At 32.2% G+C, this 6,296-nt stretch overlaps 1 pseudogene; it reads left to right on the forward strand.

Annotated features, from left to right (window-relative positions):
- Positions 1-4,827: 4,827 nt before the first annotated feature.
- Positions 4,828-5,895, forward strand: LOC116643527 (annotated as a pseudogene).
- The last annotated feature ends 401 nt before the right edge of the window (positions 5,896-6,296 follow it).

The following is a 6,296-nucleotide window of genomic DNA, read 5'->3' on the forward strand; positions in this document are numbered from 1 at the left end:
TGGAATTCCAATCCATAGCTCATCTCATTCATCCATTGAAGCTATGTAAATACTGTATATATTCTCCTCCTTCTCTTGTCCACTTCTTTCAACATTGCCTCTGAAACTCAGGAATGTTATGCTTCCTATTTTATCTAACTAAACCTAAGATATTTTTCTATGAATTATGATAAGTACTAACTCTATACTTATTTCTAAAATTTGTATTTCTCTCTAAAAACTAACGTCCCTTTGCATTTTTCAAATCTTTTTTTTTTATTTTAAACATTGGTGTTTATCAATCGTCTGTGCAGCTTAAACTTTAATTTTAGAAAAAAAGTGTACATGAGGTCAGAAAAAGACCAGGTTAAATCTTTTAATGACTATATATTATTCTAATAAAGTGACATGGATGGAGTGCTTGGTTAATTTAATCCAGAGGACCCATTTCATTCTGAGTTACAGAACACTGGATATTTCTGTTTGGTTCTGGATCATCAGACTTTGAAGTGTCTCTGGGATAATGGCCTAATTCTGAGCTCAAACAGATTTGACATGCCATCAGAGTCTGGGAAAATGGAATTGTTTCTAGCAAGAACACTCCTTTAGGAAAAAAAAGAAATATATATATATATAAATACATATAAATATATATATATATATATATATATATATATATATATATATAGTTTCAGGTTTTCCAATTGCAGTATATATATACTTTATATTTATATTTATATATAATTTATATAAATTTGAATATTACATATAACACTTATATATAATATAAATTTATATATAAATATAAATATAAATATATATATACACATATATATATACTGCAATTGGAAAACCAGAAACAAAGTTTGAGTCTTAACCTTTTATTTTAAAAAAAAGTTATTAAAAAACGCTCAGGAGTTAGCTGATATCAAAACCAACAGCAGAATAGCATTGCTTTATTAGTTATAAATCTCTTAAAACATTGTTACAATGTAATATATGTTTGTCTTAACTTAAATGTTTAGTAAATTTTAGGGACACCTGGGTGGTTCAGTTGGTTAAGCCTCTGCTTTTGGCTCAGGTCATGATCTCAGGGTCCTGGGATCCAGCCCCATGTCATGCTCCCTGCTCTGCTTCTCCCTCTGCCTCTGTCCCTCCCCCACACTTGTGCACTCTCTTTCTCAAATAAATAAATAAATAAAATTTTTTTAAAAACTTATTAAGGGTGCCTGGGTGGTTCAGTCGTTAAGTGTCTGCCTTAGGGTCCTGGGATTGAGCCCCTCATCAGGCTCCCTGCTCAGTGGGGAGTCTGCTTCTCCTTCTCCCACTCCCCCTGCTTGTGTTCCCTCTCTTCCTGTCTCTCTCTCTGTCAGATAAGTAAATAAAATCTTTAAAAAAAGTATTAAAAGATGTTTAATGAGTTTAAGAATATGTAAATTTAGAATATAGCTTCTGCAAATTACTCTGGTTTATCTTACTTTTAAATTCTCAAAAATTTGGAGCTTACATTAACTGTTTCAAAAAAGTAGGATACAACTTATTACCAACTCCATAATCATATGTTTTCAAAGACCCGAACTCATGAAAAAAAACAGATTAATTTCCTTTTACTGTCCACATCACCAACACTTTTAAAAGAAATTCTACATAGAAAACTTTTAATTGGTGAATAAATGTTAAAATATAACCCAAAATGTATCTACTTATTTATCTATCACATAAATAAATTACTTAGATTGCAAAAAAGTATAACAACAATTTAATGGTTTTACCTTAATAATATTTAAAAGAAACTAAACTATGACTCATGCACTGGATACATAAGGTAGTATGTCATATCTATCTATAGATTGTTAGTAAAGAATGTCTGGTCAAGATGGCTGAACAAACGGAAGCCCCACCTCACTCTCCACATATGTAGAAATGCAGGATACAATCAATAAATATACTCTTGGAAGGTTTAATGCAAGAAAGAAAATTTCTGGATATCAAAAATTAATAGCTGACCCACAGCAGTATTATCAGAAGTTGTCACATTTTATCTGGCAGGGACAAAGATCAGATGTCCTGTTGCCGGATGTGATGACTATCATAGAAACTGCAGTCTAGGTCATAGGAATTGAGCTGAGGTCTAGCATTTGGGTAGGAGCCAGAAGGGACCTATTATACCCATGAAACAAAACTTGAAAATAGCTGCTTATTGTCCTAGCATCATTGCAAGAGGTTAGTCTGTGGGTAGAAAAGGATTTACTTGTGAGAAATTACAACCCCAAACTGTGTCTCAAAAAGTGGAGGTACATGAGAAAATTAATATCATCATAAGGTATGGAAGGACCAAAAAGAATGGATGATCAAGAAAGAAAAAGAGATAATGAAGTAAAATAAAAGATATAAGCAATGCTTATATTGAAAATATTCCAGCAGGTTTAAAATATAAATAGATAAAAAAATAAGAAAATAAAATATAGAATTGGCAATATAGAATTGGTGAATATTTGAATGATCAACATAGAATAGAAAAGAAAATATTTTGAAATTTGAAAAATACAATATATTGTGAAAACTTTAGGAAATGTAGGTAACAGAAGGAGTAAAAATTTGTATAAACATTAAAATATTTAGCTTTATTTAAAACTATTATTGGGCGCCTGGGTGGCTCAGTTGGTTAAGCAACTGCCTTCAGCTCAGGTCATGATCCCAGGGTCCTGGGATCGAGTCCCACATCGGGCTCCCGGCTCAGCGGGGAGCCTGCTTCTCCCTCTCACCCTCTCCCCTCTCATGCTGTTTCTCTCCCGCTCACTCTCTAATAAATAAATAAATAAATAAATAAATAAATAAATAAATAAAATTTAAAAAAAATAAAAAAAATAAAACTATTATTTAATTTATATTCACATATTAATTCATCCTTCATTTATTCTATGTATACAATACATACAGTTATTAACATGTATGGCTAACATTAATAAAATAAGGTTTTTTCTGATTTATGTACAAAACCTTTAAAATGTAAAAACTAGGCTATGGTACAAAATACGGTAGATATTATACATGTATTTTAATGTTTTTTCCAAAACTCTATTTTTCTTATATTTAAACATATTAGCAATCTAAATTATATATTTTTATGTAATGTAAGGAGAAAATCAACTTTTATTCCAGGTGGGTCATTATTTTTTTTTTAAAGCAAATGTAATTTTCTCTTTGAATTTATAAAGAAAACTTTTGTTACATATAAAATTCACAAATATACTCAGAAACCTATGACTGGTAGTATAAGAAACCTAGAAAACTCAGAAGATAAAGGAAAACAGAATTTACATATATTTTTAAGCATTATGTGGAAAATAAGAAAAAACATAGAAATCAAAATGATTGGAAAACTATAAAACATATATTAAAGATAAAGAGTTTTTCTCTAATATATAGAAATTACTTCTACCAATTGTTAAGAAAAGACAATACCAAAAGAAAAGTGATCTAATGAGGTTTGACTAGGCCATTTGCAAAACAAACATGACAACAAACACATTTAAAGATGCCCTCAACATCTCTGCTTGTCAGAAATTCTCAATATATATTAAAATTAGAATTTTACATATACAAAAGCCAAATAATTTTATTTTTTTTTAAAGATTTTATTTATTTGACAGAGAGAGACATAGTGAGAGAGGGAACACAAGCAGGGGGAGTGGGAGAGGGAGAAGCAGACTTCCCTCAGAGCAGGGAGCCCGATGTGGGGCTCAATCCCAGGACCCTGGGATCGTGACCTGAGCCGAAGGCAGATGCTTAACGACTGAGCCACCCAGGCGCCCCAAGCCAAATAATTTTAATTCTGGAGCTCCATATCAAAAAATGAACTATACCATTACCATAATTCAAGGATGATAGATACAAGATTTAGGCAAAGATCCATTACACTCATTAAAATGAGACAGATTTTTGTCTAGTAAATCATAAGCATTTTCATGTTACATTGTATATTGAGAAAAAATAAGTTGTATATGGGATTATCCAATATTTGTAAAATATAAAAGGAAACAATCCCTTATTTGTGTGTGTGTGTGTGTGTGTGTGTGTGTGTGTGTGTGAAGGGCATTACTACTTAGAGTGATAGAAGATGGGAAAGAGAGATTGGCAAGAAACAGAAAAAAACAGATTGCAGCAAATATGAGAGCAAAACTGGATTAATTTTAGCCAAAGATAATATCAAAATATTTTTAAGAAATATGTAAACATTGAATATGTACATTGGCAAGAATTACAAGTTGAGATAGATAAAAATATCTGATGTAGTTCTGTGAGTGTAGTCTTGGACTTTCATTGTCCTACTGTAATGTCTACAATAAACTATTACTTTTATTTAAAAAAGTCACATTATTTCTTATCTTATGCATACAGCACATACTCAAACATCTTGTTAAATAATTACATCTATTCAATATAGCCATAAAAGTTATCTAACAGAGAGTACTAGCCTTTCAAGGACAGCCAAATTCCAATAATTAGTCATTTTGGGAAAAACAGTTCCATTGTTTTCTCAGCTTGATAAAGATGTTCATTCAAGTTGTAGGCTAGGATAGATATAATAAAAAATCAATTTTAGCTGTTTCATCTTGGCAGTGGTCTGGGATATCACTTACTTCATTTCTAATTCTAAGATATCTACAAGATATCACTTGATATGTGAATGCTATAAAAATGTGTATCAAGGAAAAAAATCTAATTTCAGATGTGTCTATATCCTCAGTAACATATAACTACTCATTACAATGAGTTGGTTTTGAACCCAATCATCACATCAAAAAAATGCTATGATCGGCTCTCAGCACTTAGCCCGGGAGCCGGGAGCCCACCGCCGCCAACATGTCCCATCAGATCGGCATCCAAGCAAGTGAAGATGTTAAAGATGTCTTTGCCAGAGCAAGAAATGGAAAATACAGACTTCTAAAAATATCTATTGAAAATGAGAAACTTGTGATTGGATCATGTAGTCAGCCTTCAGATTCCTGGGATAAGGATTATGATTCCTTTGTTTTACCCTTACTGGAGGACAAACAACCATGCTATATATTATTCAGGTTAGATTCTCAGAATGCCCAGGGATATGAACGGATATTCATTGCCTGGTCTCCAGATCATTCTCATGTTCATCAACAAATGTAATGCAGCAACAAGAGCAACTCTGAAAAAGGAATTTGGAGGTGGCCACATTAAAGATGAAGTATTTGGAACAGTAAAGGAAGATGTATCATTACATGGTTATAAAAAATACTTGGTGTCACAATCTTCTCCTGCCCCATTGACTGCAGCTGAGGAAGAATTACGGCAGATTAAAATTAATGAGGTACAAACTGACATGGGTGTGGACACTAAGCATCAAACACTACAAGGAGTAGCATTTCCTATTTCTTGAGAAGCTTTTCCAGCTTTGGAACATTTAAGTAACAGACAGCTCAACTATGTGCAATTGGAAATAGATATAAAAAATGAAATTATAATTTTGGCCAACACAACAAATACAGAACTAAAAGATTTGCCAAAGAGGATTCCCAAAGATTCAGCACATTACCGTTTCTTCCTGTATAAACATTCCCGTGAAGGAGACTATTTGGAGTCCATAGTTTTTATTTATTCAATGCCTGGATACACATGCAGTATAAGAGAATAGATGCTGTATTCTAGATACAAGAGCTTTCTGCTAGAAATTGTAGAAAGACAACTACAAGTGGATGTCATTAGAAAGATTGAGATAGACAACGGGGATGAGTTGACAGCAGACTTCCTTTATGAAGAAGTACACCCAAGCAGCATGCACATAAGCAAAGTTTTGCAAAACCAAAAGTTCCTGCAGGAAAAAGGGGAATTCAAAGACTTATTAGGGGTCCAGCTGAAAGTGAAGCCACTGCTGATTAAAATCATTATATTAAGCCATTACAATACATACAAAATCATTATATTAAGCATTACGATACAATCATTATATTAAGCATTTTTTAAAAGTCCAGCTTTTAGTACAGGAGAACTGAAATCATTCCATGTTGATACATAGTAGGGAAAAAAATTGTACTTTTTGAAAACTAGCACTTTTCACTTCTGTGTGTTTTTAAAATTAAGGTTATAGAAAACTCATGATCTCTATTTTTGAGTTAATGCTAGAAAAGGGTTCGACATAGTGATGTTTAATTTTGTCACACTGTTTTCACAGAGTAATAATGATTCCATACTTTCACACACTTCTTAAAATTTTATACAGTTGGGCCAATCCCAGAAAGTCTAATGTCTCAAAGTAAGATACACTCCTTATTACTCTTTAG

This window comes from Phoca vitulina, unplaced genomic scaffold, assembly GCF_004348235.1.
Source record: "Phoca vitulina isolate PV1807 unplaced genomic scaffold, GSC_HSeal_1.0 scaffold26, whole genome shotgun sequence".
NCBI classification, from domain to species: Eukaryota; Metazoa; Chordata; class Mammalia; order Carnivora; family Phocidae; genus Phoca; species Phoca vitulina.